A 21,205-nucleotide genomic window follows, 5' to 3' on the forward strand; every position below is an offset into this window, starting at 1 on the left:
GTCTTGTTTTATAATTTAGTTTTCTAATAAATGTTTTTCAAGGATTGGTACGAAACAAGCTTTCACCTTTTTTTTATATTTTTCGTTGATTGATAAAACAAAACTAATTGTTTGAGTAAATTACTTTGTGATGTAAAAAGAGGAATAAAACTCTTTTGTGAATTGTGTGATGTAAGATAATAATTTAAGGCAGGATAATTGGGAGAAGTTTCCAACGAAATTGGTCGGTCCATTCAAAAACTAAGGTGATGATTATTGGGCTAATTGAAATGGTCATAGCAAGTTGGTTGCCACGTGTTGTGTTCAACAAAGAAAATAATGAGAATTGACAACCCTAATTTTCCATGATAAAAGTAAAGAAAGTGTCGTGAGTTCATACTCGCAAAAGAAGGTCGAACGGCCTTTAACAAAAGAATACTTGTATCCAAAACCAACACATGTGGATTGGTAGAGAATACTTAACAGTGCAACACAATTTTAAGAAACACGGCAAAATAGCCCCATAGAAATGGCAAAAAGATGTTTGCTCGACTCTCTTCAGGATGAAGACTAAATTTAAAGTTTTTGGCTAACAACATTATAAATTAAACAAGCAAAAATGTTCTTTTCTAATACGTGGCAAGTGTTTTTTAACAATAGGTACGAAACAAGCAATCACCTATTAATACTGGATTGATAAAACAAGAGTAGTGTTATTTTGCCTTACTTAAAAAAAATCTGACATATTATGACACCTAGGTGGATGTTATTATAGGGCTACTTTAAAATCTAAATATATCAATACAGCTATTAACAAAGATTGGACGATTATTTTCTCTCTCTACCAAATTAACCAAACAAAACAATAATGCATCTCTCCCCTATTCCGGCAACACCGCGGGTCTTCAATTTCACATCCTCTCTGTCGTAATAGTCGTGAAACTGCAATAACATTTCTTTTCTGACTGACCATGAACGTTTTGGGCAAACATCTTTTTAGCCTTTGAAGCTATTATTAGATCTGTAAATGCTTTGTAGCCTGGAGTTTGGGTAGCAGAGATTTCATATTTTGATGTAGAGAAAGAGAAAGTGAGATCGCTCAATTGAGAATGGAGTGAGAGAGTGAACAAGCAGATATGAGAAAGTTCGGAAGAATTGAAAAATTGTAGATGCAATGAATGAAGCCTAATCATGGTATTGGGTCTCCATTTGAAACCAACCTTCAAACTCGTTAATTTTTATGGAACTTTCAACTGTTCTCGCTTTTATTTTTCTTGGAGTGAAATTTTTTTTCAATTCTGTTTGTTTCAACAATGGTTTATAATCCAAAAATAAATAAAAAATTCCATTCGAGTCTTTTTAGTGAAAAAATAATTTTGTAAAGAGAAGAATTTTTGGCAAAAAAACAGAGGAAATATACAGCCTACAATAGAGAGAAAATGGCGAAAAAATCACACAGGAAAATGGTGAGGATTACAAAAGGATATTTTTGTCTAACAAAATGTAATGCATTTATGGAGACTTGATACTGCCAATAATATATTGCCAGGTTAATGTCCGTTTTCGGTATAAAATTGTTGTCAAAAATATCATTTTCATAAAACAAACCTAGTTTTTGAGAAACAAACCAAACCCTTGAACCATCATTAATTTTCCTGGTGCACAAATATATATATATATATTCTATGTAGTGCATAAATTTCATCACTCTTTAGCCAACAATGTTGCACAAAGCATGGGGAGGTGGCCAGTTGGGAGGCCGCCTTATAATTGAGTATTTATAAAACAGTACTGTTAACTAGGCAGATTTTTGTACGGGAGCCAGGTTCATTCCATCCTTGTCAGGTAAAAAATAATAATTAAAAATAATAATAAAAAACAGTTTTTGTACAATATTCTAACATTCAGTTCTCTTCAAAACAGAAAACAGTTGTCGGAAAACATAGCCAAGCAGGCCAATATATACGTTTGCTTCACTTCAGTAAACCCAAGACTTCAGTCAAAGACTATCAGAAGCAGTTGAGAAAGTGAAGGAAAAAAACAAGAGAAAATCATGGGAAAGAAAATATAATCACAATGAAAACAAAGCTTACAATCAATTCAACTGAAGGAAAACAGAAAACTAAGGCACCATTTGTTTAGAAATTAAGCCATCACAGCAGTTAAGAACATAGCAATTAACCATCCAATGATAATGGATTAAGTGCATCTAATGCGAAGAGGCCTGACACGCGAAGGTGAGGCTTTTCCGTAATGGGAATTCAGTGCCAATGTTACTGCTTCGTCTTCATATATCTCTATTGCTCGAGAGAGGGGTCCGATCAGTACGTGTGATGACTGAGGTGCATGTGTACAATGGATCCAGAGCAGGAAACAAGAAGGCCAAAATGGAAGGAGTACGCAATCATCATCTATATTACAAAACTACATAAGAAGCAAGAGTCTGAATGGTACTTCAACCATTATTACCCCTACCCAAAGCACCAACACTACCCCGACAGATGGCTCTATGGTGGATTCAGGTAGTTCTTGCAGAACAAATTGGCACGACAAGTCTTCAGAGATGCTGGAGTCTGTTGGGGTAGTGATGGTTGGTGCTTTGGGTAGGGTAATAAGGGTTGATGTACCATTCAGATTCTTGCTTCTTATGTAGTCTTGTAATATAGATGATGACTGAGTACTCCTTCCATTTTGGCCTTCTTGTTTCCTGCTCCTTCTCCTTGATTGCTGCTGTTACCAAAGAAGATCTGCATGAATCTCAATTCATCCTCATACATATGATTCATAAATGGCGAAGAGTCATCTACGGTGGATTCAGAGAGTTACTGCAGAGCAAATTGGCACAAGTCTTCTGAGATGCTCGAGTCTGTTGGGGTAGTGGTGGTGCTTTGGGTAGAGGTAATAATGGTTGAAGTACCATTCAGATTCTTGCTTCTTATAAAGTTCTCTTAGTGAAAGAGCAAACTGGCATGACATGTCTTCCGAGACGTTTGAGTCCGTCGGGGTAGTGGTGGTGGTGCTTTGGGTAGGGGTTCTAATGGACGCGGTACCAGTAAGACTGTAGCTTCTTATATAGTCTTGTAATATAGATGATGGAGTACCCCTTGCATTTTGCCCTTTGCTCCTCCTTGGATTCTGCCTCCTTTCCGTGGCATTCCAATGGTTCTTAATAGAATTTTCAATCCTGCAGGGAATTTGCTTACCAACTTCTGCCCATATGTTCCCAATCATCTCACGAGATTCAACTAATAGCCTCTCTTCTTCTTCATTCCAAGTATCTTTCTGACATAATTCACAAACAACAAGTGTGACATTGTGTTGCAAGATTTGCATGTAAACCATGCATTTATGTAGAAAATGAAAAAAGAAGGAATAAATAATACACCACAAGAACAGCTTTTCCATGGGAGTTAAAAAGGTGGAACCCTTAAGAACGACAATGGTAATTTAGGGGAAAAAGTTTCTAAAATCACAAGAAAGTGAACAGAGGAATGTAAACAGACATGATACCCCATGGTTTGCATTTCAAATGTGTACTGATATGGAACATACATAAGAACTACACACTTTTCATAAGCAAGTTTTTATAAGTAAACATATTTGACATGCAAACCATGTATAAATGAAATTAAAAAACACTTGATTTTTTTACCCAAAAAAAAGAGTTTTTGTTACTAAAGAAATAAAATTAAAAAATAACCTTGTATAAATGAAAATAATAATAATAATAATAAATCTCCATTGATATATGGTAAGTTTGAATTTGTCCAATTTGCTCTGTTGGGCTTATTACAGCTTTTCCATAGGAATAAAAAAGGTGGAACCCTTGAGAACAATAATGGTAATTTAAATAATGGTAATTTAGGGATTTTTTTTTTCTAAAATCACATGAACAGAGGGATGTAAACAGACATGATACCCCATGGTTTGCATTTCAAATGCGTACTAATATGGAAGTTTTTGTAAGTACACACATTTGACATGCAATCTCCACCTCTTACACCTCCACCCTCTTAACGATGGTCATCACCCCTCCCCTCTCAACCTCCTACCACCACCTCCCTTTCACCAACCACCATATATTTATAGACGCATATACCTTGGTAAGGCCCAATATATCTACACAAATACACTCGTGAATCAAAACATATATATAAATCACACATTGTTCTTCTTTGTTGAAAATCCTTAAATTTTTTTCAATTAGTTTTCATCACGTTGATTTATTTTGAGGGCTGATTAATATTCCAAAAACAAAACAGGCTATTTAAAGGAATGTGCAAATACTATGCCTCCAAATGTCAACGTTTCAAAGCACAAGATAGGTCCTGTGATTTCTATCACAGGAAGGGATCCGGATCCCTTGCTAAAATACATGAAAATTGCACAAATTAATCTGAACTAAATCCGAGTTCTTAGATACCCATTATAGATATCTTTTAGAAATCCAACAATCACATATTAGAAATGCCTGAATACATGATAATTGATTAGTTATGCAAATAGTAAAGTAAACGGAAATCGCAACAGAAGGATAAAAACAGAATTGAAGAAATCCAAAAGAAGAGCAATGTTAAAGAGAGAAAAACCTTGATATCAGATTATGCCACCACTCACGGCACTGTTTTCCGGCTCTATCAACCATCTTCTCAGCTATCTGAGCCCATTTCCTTATGCCGTATTGCTTCACCAATCTCACCAATTCTCTTCATATATAACAACAAAAATTATCAACATTTTTTTGTATCAACTTTAATTTAAAAGTACTCAAAAACAAGAATGAAGAAGAGAATTATACAAGTCTTCTGAGATGCTGGAGTCTGTTGGGGTAGTGGTGGTGCTTTGGGTAGAGGTAATAATGGTTGAAGTACCATTGAGATTCTTGTTTCTTATGTAGTCTTGTAATATAGATGATGATCGAGCACTCCTTCCATTTTGGCCTTCTTGTTTCCTGCTCCTCCTTGAATTCTGCCTCCTTTTTGTGGCATTCCAATGGTTCTTTATTGAATTCTCAGTCCTGCCAGGAATTCGCTTAGCAATTTCTGCCCATCTGTTTCCAATCATCTCACGAGATTCAACTAATAGCCTCTCTTCTTCTTCACTCCAAGTATCTTTCTGACATAATTCACAAACAACAACTGTGACATTGTGTTGCAAGATTTGCATGTAAACCATGCATTTATGTAGAAATGAAAAAAATAAAAATAAAAAAAAAATAATAATAATAATACAACACAAGAACAGCTTTTCCATAGCAATAAAAAAGTGGAACCCTTTAGAACAATAATGGTAATATCGGGGAAAAAGTTTCTAAAATCACATGAAAGTGAACAGAGGGATGTAAACACACATGATGCCGCAAGGTTTGCATTTCGAATGTGTGTACTGACATGGAACATAAGTGCTGGACACTTTTCATAAGGAAGTATTTACAAGTACACAAATTTGACATGCAAACCATGTATAAATGAAATTAAAAAATACTTGAAAAAGGTCTTACATATATATACATATATGTTTATATTTATATACAAACACACACACATATATCACTGGCTCTCTTCCTAACCCTCCAGATTTTTTCAGGGCCAAGTTCACTTCTTTCAAACCCACTTTAGGGTTTCCCTCATGCATATATATACAATTGAGAGCCACTGCATCATGTAAAAGTCCGTCTATGAAGCTCGTCTCAGGTAGACATGGCCACGAAACTCCACCTGCATAGCTACCAATTGCACCACTAAAAGAAGAAAAATCACAGAATCCATTTTCAGAAACAAGTGTTCCTTTATTCTTCACATCGTTCTGAGTTTGTTGGTGTGAGGATTGGTTATAAGCAGTCAAGAACCTGTCTATGGCTGTTAATGGAGGACTTGGTTTATAGGAACTAGGAAGGATGGATGTCTGGTAAATTCTCATACCCTAACCCACCACCTCGGCACCTCCTCCACCTTCCATGAAAGAGGACTTGAAGGAGACCGAAACAAGAAGAGAAAGGACTAATTTTTTTTCCGAAAATGGAAAAGTACTATTTTTTAAGCATACAAATTGCTTCAAAACTAGCTTTGATAGAGAAAAGGTCCCTTTACATTACCAAAGGGCATTTGGCCCAACGGTATAACCTCCCCATCCTCAAAGAGGAGGGGAGGGGTTCGAGCCCCGGCATGGCAAAAGGGTGTGGGTGTGTGTGTTTGCTTTACCATTTTTTTTTTATTTAAAAAAGGTCCTTTCTTCTTGAATTAATTATTACTTTTAATAAAATTCCATAAAGCCCAGTTTGTTTGAAGAAAGAAATGGAAGGAAAAGAAAATATAAAAATAAAAAAAGAAAAGAAAAGATAATGGACGGAAATAGTATCATTTTCTAGAAAAGAAAGGAAATGAATGGATTTGGAAGGATACAAATTAAGCATCATGGGTATTTTTGTTATTCTTTAAAAAATGTAAGGCAATGACATTAAAATTTAATGAAACTTTTTTAATACCAATTTTGCCCTTATTTTTATAAAGGACAAAATCAAAATACCAAATGAGTTCTAGATCTTTATACCATTTTTCCTTGTTTTTTTTTTTTTTTAAGAAATTTTTTATGGAAAAGTTAGATGGTTATGGAAAGTAATTTTCCTTAAATTTTCCCTTTTCCTACTAACCAAGTTTATAAAGTATTAAAAAAAAATCAATTTCCTTTCTTTTCTTGCAATTCCAATCTAACCAAAAGGAGCCTACTTCACACGTCTGCCTATTTGCAGGAAGGTTGCACCATGCAAGCGCTGAGGAGGACTCAGCGTGACGTTTGCATGGCATGAGTAGTGTTCTAAAGTCTTCCACATACACAATAGGACCAAAAACGAATGGAATACGAAAAACAATCTTCAGCAATCATAAACATGGAATAAAATAGATCAAAAGCATTGTTGTTCAACACTCAGAAAATTTTGCAGCAAAAACACATTTTAAAAATTCACAAAAATAGCATACAAACACAATTTGCATGAAACCAAAGCCGTTTGAAATATAACTGACCATACTTTAGTATAAGGAAATTATTTTTATAAATAGAGTCACAGATCAGGTCAATTTTAGAAGAAAGCAATGGAGAATTTCTGTTCTAAAACTCAGTTTTTTGCAGCAGATTTTTCCAAACTTCAAAAACTCACAACAAATTGAAATCTCAACGAATTTGAGTCAAATAAAATTCCACAAACTCATTTACCAGTGTAGTTTAATATCTCAAAATTTGAATACGAAAATAACAAGTACAAGTAAAATAGATTCAGCCCTAAACCCATGTCATTCAGTTCAAAAATTGAATTTTTTTTTACAACACTTGAATGCAATTCAAGGTCTAATGAGTAACAACCATTTTTCATGCTAAATAAACAAGTTGATAATCAGATCTCATAGCTTGCATGTGAGAGAACACGTTTGTAAAAATTTCTAGCATTTTAGCAATTTGAAACTAACGATTTACAGTTCAAGAAATTTAAAAGAGAAGGGAATACCTACAGCTTCGTTAGACTCCTTTTCTGCTTGCCTGTTCTGCTTTCCTTTTTCTTCTTCCCTTCCTCTCCCTCCCTCCTTCCTTTTCTTTCTCTTTCTGTGGCCGTGTCTTAAGCTCCCTTTGTCTTCTCAGTTAAACCTTTGCTTTATACTTCTTCTGTATCTCACATCAACTCCTCATATGAATTAATTTTGGTCAAAACGTGTCTTGGAAGCCTTTGAATTAACATAATCTGGATACATGTGTCGGTATATTTGCATGTAGACATAAGTGTTGGACACTATGTTTGTGTGACACATGTCGCCCATATATATATATATATATATATATATATATATATATATATATATATATTTAAGTTGATGACGCGTGTCCTCCTCTTTACCTATTTCTTTATTCTCTTCTCATATTCCAATACGTGTGTATATTATATATATATATATATATATATATATATATATATATATATATTTTGATAAGTAAATATATATTAATAAAAATGTTCAAAGGTGAGCGAACCCTTAACAAAACTAATAAAAGACGCATAAAGTGCCATTACAACGATAATCCAATATGTGTATATTATATATATATATATATCTGGAGTGAATGAAGCTTCCGAATATTATTATTATTATTTTCATTCTTAACCCTCAATTTGTTTTTCACTTTCTATATCAACTTCCCAATTTACTCTCATTTTAAATTCTTGGACTTTAATTCTGTCTTTACTTTCTACCACCATCAATTATTCTTCATTAATTTCACTCAATTTTCAATAGTTTGTCGCATCTCCTCTTAAAGAGTAAATATATTAACCCAACAACATACTAAATTTCCATCAAATGAAATTAGGATTATCCATTCAATATAGTGTGGCATGAATTGTAATGCCAAACCTGAATATTAATTTAAGTTAAATCAATTGTAAATTTCCTAATCTCAATAAGAATTTAATAAAATTCAGGATTTTTATTTTTTTTTTTTATTTTTTTTTTTTATTATTATAAAATTCAGGATATTACAGCAAACGAGTGCGGGTGTGTTTTTGTGTGTGAAGGTGGGTGATTAAGGGTGTAAAATGCCATTTTCTTTGGAAGGGGACGTGACACTGGAAGATGGGTGCCCAAGTGATGCATTATTGTGACTTACTTAGGGGAGGGAATTGGGCTAAATTTTCGGCACAAGTTTTAATTGCTTTGGATGCCTAGTAAATGTTTAATTGCCATTTGCAGAGCTACCTACACCATGACTGTTGTGCCCTCCAATTTCTTTTTGGGGCCTTTGGTTTGTTTACATGTGTGATTAGCTAGATTCTAACCTGTGCAATGACCAACTGACATTTGCAAGGCAAAGAAATTAAATATGCTAAAAATCCATAACTCCATTCGGATCTTATCAATATATAAGAGTTGGCAATGGCCTAGTGGCCCAAGTTGAATAGGTTATGACGGCAATAAGGTCGAGTACGGATGTACTACACAATCTGCTAGCAACAAAATGATATTAAAATCTATAAAATACTATGTGTGTTAAATAGTTTAATTGATTTAGATCATATGTTGCTAGATTTTCTCTAATCTTGCTTTTGTCCTCTTCCTAAATCTCTTAATCTGGTTCAGTAAGCTTTCACCTCGTTGGAGATGCTTATCAGAAATCAAGAAATGAATATCATTAAATAACAACTATATTTTTCACACCAATTAATAACGATTATTTATTTGGGGCAGTCTTATCTTAATAATTATGAAATAGCATTACTAGGTATCTTGTTGGTTCGCAACACTATTCTAATTTTTTATTTTTTTTGGACATAGAATTAGAGAGACTCGAACCCTCTTACCTCTCTCTTGGAAACATTATTCTAGTTCTTCACTTAATGTTTTTCCAAGTAAGAGTGCATAATTTACCTCACAACCTGCCTAAGTATGCATGAGTCGACTCTTTCAATAGGGCTTTTACCAATTATAATATTGCTAGGTATCAGTTCATGACTAAAAGCTCCGTGGATCTGCTGCTCAAACAACAAGCTATAATCAACTGAAAAAACAGGCATATACCATTTTGTACAAGGAAATCAACTTTTTGTTGCATGTGCTGACTAGCAAATTTGAGTTCACGATGCATCTGTGATTATATAACTTTGGGATCAATGTCAAATAAATTTCAGATAAGGTATGTCTTATAACATTTCTGCAACTAGACTTCAGGTCTACAAGCCCAAACCTAGCCAGACCTTTCATACCGGCCCTGTCTGCAGAACTCAGTACTACTGTTGTTCTTAGGCTAGCTCACCGAACATTATTTTACTTGTTGGACACACTCTAAACAGTATTGCCCATTATTCCAATATGTATGATAGCGAGGTTAAATTTTTATTTCTGATTCCATAATATTTTTCTTTAGGCTATGTTCGGTTGTATGGAATTGGTAGAATTAGAGAAAAGTTTAGTTCGTTCCATTTCTAAGGCTACAATTCAATGCAGCCAAACATAGACTTAAGAGGAAACCACTACCAAGAATTTGAATTAATTTCTGAACTTTATGCTAAACAGAGCATCTATTTCTAAATTCCTATGGCTACTTACACTTGACAATCCACAAAGCATCTGAGATATATCTTATCAAGAATAGGAGTTTTGTGGTCAGTTAAAATACCTCAAAGATGTACTTGGAGTTTGAGAAAGAAATAGAAGTTGATCAAAGCTCATCTCTCTGAAACTAAAGCGATCCATCTGCTCGACCACACTATTGCAAGAAAGAATGGGACCTGCCGGCGGAAGCTGGTCTACGACCGCTGCCAAGACCTCCAGACGGAGAGAATTGATGCCAGTAATCACTAATCAGGCATCTCCTGAGACTTGCCGGAGGATTTGCCATTCCAGTTAAACCCTAACGGCCATTAGAATTTTGATTTGAGAATCCCAATTCAATAAAATTAGGGATGGGCTCGGGCCTTAAATGTTGTATTTTGAGATGGGCAAGCTTAATCATTTCCTTTTGGATTAGCCTCTAATACCACCATTTGGGTTGAGATATGTACAAGCTTCTAAGCTTCTCTGTTTTGGGTTGGGTCCTTTTCTTGGCTCACAATGTACATATTACTAGCTATTATATGTACAAATTGCCTCAATTTCCAAAAAAAAATAAATAAATAAATAAATTCTATATACTGCATTAATTTCATCACTCTTTGGCTAACAATCTTGCACAAAGCATGTGGAGGTGGCCAGTTGGGAAGCCGTTGAGTATTTAGAAAACGTTATTGTTACCAAAGCAAATTTTTGTACGGGAGTCAAGTTCATCCCATCATTCCCCTCCATGTCAGGTTATAATAAAATAAAATAAAAATAAAAATAAAAAAAAGTTTTTGTACAATATTCTAATATTCAGTTATCTTCAAAACAGAAAACAGTTGTCCAAGCAGGCCTATATATTCCTTTACTTCAGTTTTCTACCCCAAAAAAAAAAAAAAAAAAATCAAAAGACTCCAGTCAAAGACTACCAGAAGCAGTTGAGAAAGTGAAGGAAAAAAACACAAGAGAAAATCATGGGAAAGAAAAATATAATCACAATGAAAAGAAAGCTTACAATCAATTCAACTGAAGAAAAACAGAAAAATAATGCATCATTTGTTTACAAATTAAGCCATCACAGCAGTCGAGAACATAGCAATTAACCATCCAATGATAATGGATTGAGTGCCATCTAATGCGAAGAGGCCTGACATGCGAAGGTCAGGCTTTTCTGTAATGGGAATTCAGTGCCAATGTTAATGCCTGTCTTCATATATCTCTATTGCTCGAGGGAGGGGTAAGGTCCGTACGTGTGATGACTGAGGTACATGTGTACAATGGATCCAGAGCAGGAAACAAGAAGGCCAAAATGGAAGGAGTACGCAATCATCATCTATATTACAAAACTAAATAAGAAGCAAGAGTCTGAATGGTACTTCAACCATTACTACCCCTACCAAAAGCACCACCACTACCCCGACAGACTCCAGCATCTCAGAAGACTTGTCGTGCCAAATTGCGCTATAAATAGCGAAGAGCTATCTATGGTGGATTCAGGTAGTTCTTGCAGAACAAATTGGCACCACAAGTCTTCAGAGATGCTGGAGTCTGTCGGGTAGTGGTGGTGCTTTGGGTAGGGTAATAACGGTTGATGTACCATTCAGATTCTTGCTTCTTATGTAGTCTTGTAATATTAGGACTCACACGAGCGAGAGTCCTGTGATTGACGTGAAGCTTGGAACATCCTAGGAATAGTCATTAGATTCGGGATTTGCCTCAACTTCAAGGGAAATCTTACTCCATTGATCGGGGAGGTATGAATACTCGTACATAGATGATGACTGAGAACTCCTTCCATTTTGGCCTTCTTGTTTCCTGCTCCTTCTCCTTGATTGCTGCTGTTACCAAAGAAAATCTGCATGAATCTCAATTCATCCTCATACATATGATCCATAAATGGCGAAGAGTCATCTATGGTGGATTCAGATAGTTATTGCAGAGCAAATTGGCACAACAAGACTTCTGAGATGCTCGAGTCTGTTGGGGTAGCGGTGGTGCTTTGGGTAGAGGTAATAATGGTTGAAGTACCATTCAGATTCTTGCTTCTTATATAGTTCTCTTAGTGAAAGAGCAAACTGGCATGACATGTCTTCCAAGACAGTTGAGTCCGTCAGGGTAGTGGTGGTGCTTTGGGTAGGGGTTCTAATGGATGTGGAACCAGTAAGACTCTAGCTTCTTATATAGTCTTGTAATATAGATGATTGAGTACCCCTTGCATTTTGGCCTTTGCTCCTTCTTGAATTCTGCCTCCTTTCCGTGGCATTCCAATGGTTCTTAATAGAATTTTCAGTCCTGCCAGGAATTTGCTTACCAACTTCTGCCCATCTGTTCCCAATCATCTCACGAGATTCAACTAATAGCCTCTCTTCTTCTTCTTCACTCCAAGTATCTTTCTGACATAAATCACAAACAACAAGTGTGACATTGTGTTGCAAGATTTAGGAACAATAATGGTAATTTCAGGGAAAAACTTAATAAAATCACATGAAAGTGAACAGAGGGATGTGAACACACAAGATGCCCCATGGTTTGCATTTCAAATGTTAGTACTGATATGGAACATAAGCGCTAGACACTTTTCATTAGGAAGTTTTTTTAAGTACACAAATTTGACATGCAAACCATGTATAAATGAAATTAAAAAATACTTGATTTTTTTACCCAAAATTTTTTTTTTTGTTTTTTTACTAAAGAAATAATAAAATAAAATAAAAAACTCTTATAAATGAAAATAATAGATAACCTTGGCACGACAAGTCTTCTGAGATGCTGGAGTCTGTTGGGGTAGTGGTGGTGCTTTGGGCAGAGGTAATAATGGTTGAAGTACCATTCAGATTCTTGCTTCATATGTAGTCTTGTAACATAGATGATGATTGAGCACTCCTATTTTGGTCTGCTTGTTTCCTGCTGCTCTTCCTTGAATTCTGCCTCCTTTTCGTGGCATTCCTATGGTTCTTGATTGAATTCTCAGTCCTCCTGGGAATTCGCTTAGCAATTTCTGCCCTTCTAATTCCAATCATCTCATGAGATTCAACTAATAGCCTCTCTTCTTTTTCACTGCAAGTATCTTTCTGACATAATTCACAAACAACGCGTGACATTGTGTTGCAAGATTTGCATGTAAACCATGCATTTATGTAGAAAATGAAAAAAGAAAAAGAGAGAATAAATAATAAATAATACAACACAAGAACAGCTTTTCCATGGGAATAAAAAAAGGTGGAACCTTTAGAACAATAATGGTAATTTTGGGGAAAAAGTTTCTAAAATCACATGAAAGCGAACAGAGGGATGTAAACACACATGATGCCCCATAGTTTGCATTTCAAATGTGTGTACTGATATGGTACATAAGCACTAGACACTTTTCATAAGAAATTTTTTATTAGTACACTCATTTGACATGCAAACCATGTATAAATGAAATTAAAAAATACTTGATTTTTTTACCCAAATTTTTACACAAATTAATCTGAACTAAATCTGAGTTCTTAGATACCCATTATAGATATCTTTTAGAAATCCAACAATCACATATTAGAAATGCCTGAATATCTGAAATAAAGATACTTGACTACTTGATGATTAGTTGTGCAACTAGTAAAGTAAACGGAAATGGCGAAAGAAAGATAAAAACAGCTCTACAGAAATCCAGAAGAAGAGCAATGTTAAAGAGAGAAAAACCTTGATATCAGATTATGCCACCGCTCAGGGCATTGTTTCCGGCTCTACCAACCATCCTCTCAGCTATCTGAGCTCATTTCCTTATGCCATATTCCTTCACCAATCTCACCAATTCTGTTCATATATAACAACAAAAATTATCAACTTTTTTGTATCAGCTTTAATTTAAAAGTACTCAAAAACAAGAATGAAGAAGATAAAAAATTGAAATACAAAATACACCCTGAGAAATGAAACCAAAAAAGAAAAAAGAAGTTGAAAAAAGGTCTTACATAAATAAATGTTTATATTTATATACAAACACACACATATATCACTGGCTCTCTTCCCTAACCCTCCAGACTTTTTCAGGACCAAGTTCACTTCTTTCAAACCCACTTTAGGGTTTCCCTCATGCATATATATACAATCGAGAGCCACTACATCAAGTAAAAGCCCATCTACGAAGCTTGTCTCGGGTAGACATGGCCACAAAACTCCACCAGCATAGCTACCAATTGCACCACTAAAAGAAGAAAAATCACAGAACCCATTTTCAGAAACAAGTGTTCCTTTATTCTTCACATCGTTCTGAGTTTGTTGCTGTGAGGAATGGTTATGAGCAGTCAAGAACCTGTCTATGGCTGTTAATGGAGTACTTGGTCTATGGGAAAAATGGATGTCTGGTAAATTCTCATATCCTAAGCCACCACCTCCTCCACCTTCCATGAAAGAGGACTTGAAGGAGACCGAAACAAGAAGAGAAAGGACTATTTTTTTTCCGAAAATGTAAAAGTATTATTTTTTAAGCAAACAAATTGCTTCAAAACTCGCTTTAATAGAGGAAAGGTCCTTTCACGTTACCAAAGGGCCTTTACCCCAATGGTATAACCTCCCCATCCTCAAAGAGGAGGGGAGGGGTTCGGGCTTGGGCAAAAGGATGTGTGGTTGCTTTACCATAAAATATATATATATATAAAATAAAAAATAAAAAATAAAGGTCTTTTCTTCTTCAATTAATTATTACTTGTAATAAAACTTCATAAAGTCCAGTTTGGTTGGAGAAAGAAATGGAAGGAAAAAAAAAAAGAAAAGAAAAGGTAATGGACGGAAATGGTATCGTTTTCTAGAAAAGAAAGGAAATTGATCGATTTGGAAGGATACAAATTAAGCATCATGAGTATTTTTGTTATTCTTTTAAAAATGTAAAGCAATGACATTAAAATTTAATGAAACTTTTTAAATACCAATTTTGCCCTTATTTTTATAATAGACAAAATCAAAATTCCATATGAGTTCTAGATCTTTATATTTGTCTTTTAAATGTGAAAGGGTGTAGTGGTAAATTCATTAAAATAGTTTCCTTTATTTTTTTTACAGTTCCGTTTGGTTAGATGAAAATTGAAAGTGGAAAGTGAAAGTAAAAGAAAGTGAAGTGAGTGAAAGGAAAATAAAATATTCATTGTGTATTTGTTTAGCATGAATTTTTTTCAAGAAAATTATGAAAAATTACCATTTCATGAAAACACCTATAGGTCATATGTTCTAAACAACCATCTATATGGGTGGAATGGGTGGAATGAAACTTATCATAAAAGATAAGGCACAATTGTAAGTTGATAAAACTTTATCGAGAAATCAAAATTTTCCTCTATTTTTTTTATAGAAAATTTTTATGGGAAAGTTGGTTGGTTATGGAAAGTAATTTTCCTCAAATTTTTCCTTTTCCTACTAACCAAGCTTATAAAAGTATTCAAAAAATTTCCATTTCCTTTCTTTTCTTGCAATTTCCATCTAACCAAACGGAGCCTACATGATTAAGTGTCAAGTGTTAAGTGTCACTCGTTTGCCTATTTGCAAGAAGGCCGCACCGTGCAAGCGACACGCAAGCACTTAGGAGGACTTTGCATGACGTTTGCACAGCATGAGTAGTGTTGTTCTAAAGTCTTCCACATACACCATAGGACAATACGAAGAACAATCTTCAGCAATCATAAACATGCTGTCATTCTTTCACTGCAATATCTGATCATCTTCAAGAAATTACTAAAAATCACATATATCATATTTCTGGACAACATAAAATTCTGGAGGAACTTTAGTATGCTTAATTTCATTTTTTCAAAATCTTATTCCCAAATTCTAACAATAAACATGGAATAAAATAAATCAAAAGCACTGTTGTTACAACACTCAGAAAATTTTGCAGCACAAGCATGTTGTCTCTAAAAATTCACCAAAAATAGCATACTAACTCAATTTGCATAAAACCAAAGCCAATTGAAATATAACTGACCATACTTTAGTACAAGGAAATTATTTTTATAAATAAAGTCACAGATAAGGTCTGTTTTAGAAGAAAACAATGGAGAATTTCTGTTCCAAAACTCAGTTTTTTGCAAAACAAATAACAAATTGAAATCTTGACGAATTTGAGTCAAATAAAATTCCACAAACTCATTTACCAGTGCAGTTTAATATCTCAAAATTTCAATAAAAAAATAACAAGTACAAGTAAGATAAATTCAGCCCTAAACCCATGTTTTTCAGTTCAGAAATTTTTTTTTTTCCAACACTTGAATGCAATTCAAGGTCTAATGAGGCAAGGCAACCATTTTTCATGCAAAAGAAACAAGTTGATAATCAGATCTGATAATCAGATCTCATAGCTTGCATGTGAGAGAAAACAACTTTGTAAAAATTTCTAGCATTTTAGCAATTTGAAACTAACAATTTACATTTCAAGAAATTTAAAAGAGAGAAGAAAACCTACAGCTTCGTTAGACTCCTTTTCTGCTTTCCTTTTTCTTCTTCCCTTCTTCTCCCTCTCTCCTTCCTTTTCTCTCTCTTTCTGTGGCCGTTTCTTAAGCTCTCTTTTTCTTCTTAGTTGCACCTTTGCTCTTCTTCTTTCAAGCATTCTTATACTTCTTCTGTATCTCACATCAACTTCTCATATGAATTAATTTTGGTCAAAACGTGTCTTCAAAGCCTTTAAATTAACATAATCTTGGATACATGTGTCGGTTTATTTGCATGTAGACATAAGTGTTGGACACCATGTTTGTGTGACACATGTCACCTATATTTTAAGTTGATGACGCGTGTCCTCCTTTACCTTTTTCTTTATTCTCTTCTCATATTCCAATATGTGTGTGTGTGTATATATATGGAGTGAACGAAGCTTCCGAATATTATTATTATTTTCATTCTAAACCCTCAATTTGTTTTTCACTTCCTATATCAACCGCCCAATTTCCTCTGATTTAAAATTTTTGGACTTTAATTCTATCTTTACTTTCTACCGCCATCAATTATTCTTCATTAATTTCACTCAATTTTCAATAGTTTGTCCAGTCTCCTCCTCAAGAGTAAATATATTAACCCAACAACATACTAAATTTCCATCAAATGAAATTAGGATTATCCATTCAAAATATTGTGGCATGAATTGTAATGCCAAACCCGAATATTAATTTAAGTTAAATCAATTGTCAATTTCCTAATCCAATATAAGAATTTAATGAAATTCAGGATATTACAACAAACGAGTGCAGGTGTGTTTTTGTGTGTGAAAGTGGGTGATTAAGGGTGTAAGATGCCATTTTCTTTAGAATGGGAGGTGACAATGGAAGATGGGTGCCCAAGTGATGCATTTTTGTTACTTACTTAGGGGAGGGAATTGGGCTAAATTTTCGGCACAAGTTTTAATTGCTTTGGATGCCTAGTAAACAATTAATTACCATTTGCAGAGCTAGCTACACCATGACTGTTGTGCCCTCCAATTTCTTTTCGGGGCCTTTGGTTTGTTTACATGTTTGATTAGCTAGATTCTAACCCATGAAATGACCAACTGACATTTGCAAGGCAAAGAAATTAACCATGCTAAAAATCCGTAACTCCATTTGGATCTTATCAATATATAAGAGTTGGCAATGGCCAAGCGGCCCAAGTTGAATAGGTTATGACTGCAATCAGATCGAGTATGTATGTACTACACAATCTGCTAGCAACAAATGATATTAAAATCTATAAAATACCATATATGTTGGATAGGTTAATTGATTTAGCTCATTTGTTACCAGATTTTCTTTAATCTCACACTTGTCCTCTTCCTAAACCTCTTAATCTGGTCGTGAGCTTTCATCTCATTGGAGATGCTTATCGGAAATAAAAAAATGAATATCATTAAGTAACGGCTATATTAATAACAATTATTTATTTGGGCTGGTCTTATCTTAATAATTATGAAATAGCATTACTAGGTATCTTTTTTTTGATAAGTTTTACTAGGTATCTTTTTGGTTGGCAACACTATTATCATTTAAATTTTTTTTTTTTTTTTTTGGACATAGAATTAGAGAGACTCGAACCCTCTCACTTGGAAACACTATTCTAATTTTTCACTTAATGTTTTTCCAAGCAAGAGTGCATAATTTACCTCACAACCTGACTATGTATGCATAAGTCGACTCTTTCAATAGGGTTTTTACCAATTATAATATTGCTAGGTATCAGTTCAGGACTAATAGCTGCATCTGCTGGTCAAACAACAAGCTATAATCAACTGAAAAACAGGCATATTCTAGGAAACCAACTTTTAGTTGCAAGTGTTGACTAGCAAATTTGAGTTCACAATGCATCTGATTGTGTAGCTTTGGGATCAATGTCAAATAAATTTCAGATTAGGTGTGTCTTATAACATTTCTGCAACTGAACTTCAAGTCTACAAGCCCAAACCTAGCCTGGCCTTTCATACTGACCCTATCTGTGGGATTCAGTACTACCGTTGCTCTTAGGCTAGCTCACCAATCATTATTACTTAATACTTGTATCATAATAGCATATGTGTGTTCGGAACACATTGTTTACAATATTGCCCATTATTCCAAATTTCCAATATGTATGATACCGATGTTAATTTTTAATTTCTGATTCCATAATAATTTACTTTAAGCTATATTCGGCTGCATCGAAGTGGCGGTTTGAAATTAAAATTGGTGAAACTGGAGAAAAGCAACCCAGAAAATTAAACCAAAATATATCCAATTCCATGCTCCCGAACATAGATTTAGAGAAAATCACTACCAAGCACTTGAATTAATTTCTGACCTTTAGGCTCTGAACAGAGCATCTATTTCTATATTCCTATGGCTCCTTACACTGACAATCCACAAAGTATCTGACCAAAATGTATATACACATATCTTATCAAGAATAGGAGTTTTTGTGGTCAGTTAAAATACCTCAAAGATGCACTTGGAGTTAGAGAAAGATGTGCAGAAATTGATCAAAGCTTATCTCTCTGAAACTAAAGCGATCCATCTGCTCCACCACACTATTGCAAGAATGGGACCTTCCGGCGGCATATTGTCTCCGACCGCTGCCAATACGTCCTGACAGAGAGGGAGAATTGATGCCTGTAATGAGGCATCTCCTGAGAGTCACCGGAGGATTTGCCATTCCAGTTAAACCCTAACTGCCGTTAGAATTTTGATTTCAGAGTCGCAATTCAATTGGGGATGGGTTTGGGTTTGGGCCCTATACGATACTTTGAGATGGGTTAGCTTTGGTTGAAGACCAAGCTTAATCGATTGGGTTCTAATACCTCAATTTGGGTTGGGCAATGTACAAGCTGCTAAGCTTCTCTGTTTTGGGTTGGGTCCTTTGCTTGGCCCACAATGTACAAAGAAAAAAAAAATTAGATAGAAGAAAGAGAAGAAGCGATGGATGTGATATCCTTAGAGAAGAAATTGTGTCATTCTCTCTTTTTGTTCGGTTGGATGGAAGATAAGAGAAGAAGCTCACAATTTAAGGAAATTTTAATTTAGGATAATAATAATTTAATGTGTTTACAAAATTTAGAATGAATAGTAATTTAAAACTTGTATTATAGCCCCTACATGTTTTTCCTCATTTCTTTCGCTCATATTTGGAGGGATAAAAATTTATAAAGGAAGAGGGATCACTCACCCCTCTGATTATCCTTTCTCTCAATGTCTCCTCTCTATTAAACGAAGAAAATTTATCCTTCCTTCGTACCTTCCTTCCACACCTCTTCCTTCTTTCCTATTGAACAAGAGCATTATACATACAAATTGCCTCAATATTATATATATATATATATATATATATATATATATATATATATATATATATATATATTCTTAGTTGGGTGATAGGCGTGTATTTATGAACTTGTCATTGTCAAATACACTCCATATCAAGATAAAATGCCTACAACCACTTAACTAAAAATGTCTAATGATAAGTAGAGTCGAACCACGCATTCAAGTGAGTTTTTGTTTCCGGACAAGGGTTTTAAAAATATTGATTTTGGAGTTTGTTACTAACTAGAAATGAATATTGGAAAACAAATATTTAAAACAATATTAGAATAAGAAAATTCAAGTTTATAAATTGAGAGCAAGAAAATGATGAGTAATATGACAACAATGCATTAATTGAGAAGAAAATTACAATTAGAACAAGCAAGAAAACTCTCTATGAGTCTATTCTATCTATCTTAATCTTTACACCCTTTTGAATGCTCTAGAGTCGACTATTTATAGCCAAAATTGTGTATCCACAATTGTTGCCTTCTAATCAATATTAACTTCTCTGATTTCTTTCTTCCTTCACGCCACCTCGCTACACCTAACTCTGACCACTGACCGCTTCTATATCAACCTATTCTGTATCAACCACTTCTATATCTACTTGACCTTTTCTTCCTTCTTTTGTTGACTTTTCTTTTCCTTTTTTTCTTTTCTTTTCTTCTTTCTCTCTCCTCATTTCTCTTCTTCACGTGCACATCATTTCATTTCTCTTGCTAACTTTTGTTTTTTTTTTTTCTTCTTTTTTTTCTTTTCTTCTTATTCATACATTAACACCTATAAAACACAAAACGAGCATATAAGAATGTTTAAATAATATAAAAGTCTAATTAAAAGCTTATTTTGGTGCATGAAATAATAGGTTTTGTATACTTATCAAACTACCCCAAATAAGCTTTTGCTAGTCCTCTAGTAAAGAAAGGCAAAAATAGATAAGTTCACAAAAAATATTACTTTTATTAACAAAAAGATGTGCCACTTTCGCAGGCTACTTTCAATTGCATTTACCATATGCAATAAGGCCTTAAACCCCTAGGTTACCCCTAGTGGACGAGTTATAGCCTCGTGAGGGTTTCCAGTGAAGGTACCCACAAACTTCTAAAGAATTTTCCTGCATATCTACAAAATGAAAAGTTTCAGAGATGAAAATATCAAGTTCTTTATATACAAAGAGCTACTAAGGTATTATAAAAACAAATATTTTAATAAAGTTCATCCATAAACAACCTAGAAGTAAAGAGTGTGTGCGTACGAAGTCGACAAAAATCAATTTTCAAATCCAAGTGATGAAATTCCTAAGTCTTTAGAAAACTATGTTTTGACTTCAAATCTCACAGTAAATATCTCTCTAAAAGAACATCTCTCAAGGATTTG

The 21,205-nt window shown here is 34.3% G+C and overlaps 1 long non-coding RNA gene across 3 annotated transcripts; it reads right to left on the reverse strand.

The window, feature by feature from the left end:
* Nucleotides 1-2,623: 2,623 nt before the first annotated feature.
* Nucleotides 2,624-19,212, reverse strand: LOC132307179 (uncharacterized). Of its 3 annotated transcripts, none has more exons than XR_009482188.1 (7): nucleotides 18,962-19,212; nucleotides 13,740-13,853; nucleotides 12,799-13,126; nucleotides 7,481-12,448; nucleotides 4,778-5,094; nucleotides 4,569-4,685; nucleotides 2,624-3,261 (listed from the first exon to the last, which is right to left on the reverse strand). It is a non-coding gene; the product is annotated as an uncharacterized LOC132307179 (long non-coding RNA). The 3 variants fall into 3 exon arrangements; XR_009482187.1 differs by having other exon boundaries at nucleotides 7,485-12,448; nucleotides 16,492-19,212; XR_009482186.1 differs by having other exon boundaries at nucleotides 16,492-19,212.
* Between the last annotated feature and the right edge of the window lie 1,993 nt (nucleotides 19,213-21,205).

This window comes from Cornus florida, unplaced genomic scaffold (assembly GCF_030987335.1).
Source record: "Cornus florida cultivar Cherokee Brave unplaced genomic scaffold, ASM3098733v1 CherokeeBrave_3.0.0_Hap2_Chr05, whole genome shotgun sequence".
In the NCBI taxonomy this organism is placed as follows: Eukaryota; Viridiplantae; Streptophyta; class Magnoliopsida; order Cornales; family Cornaceae; genus Cornus; species Cornus florida.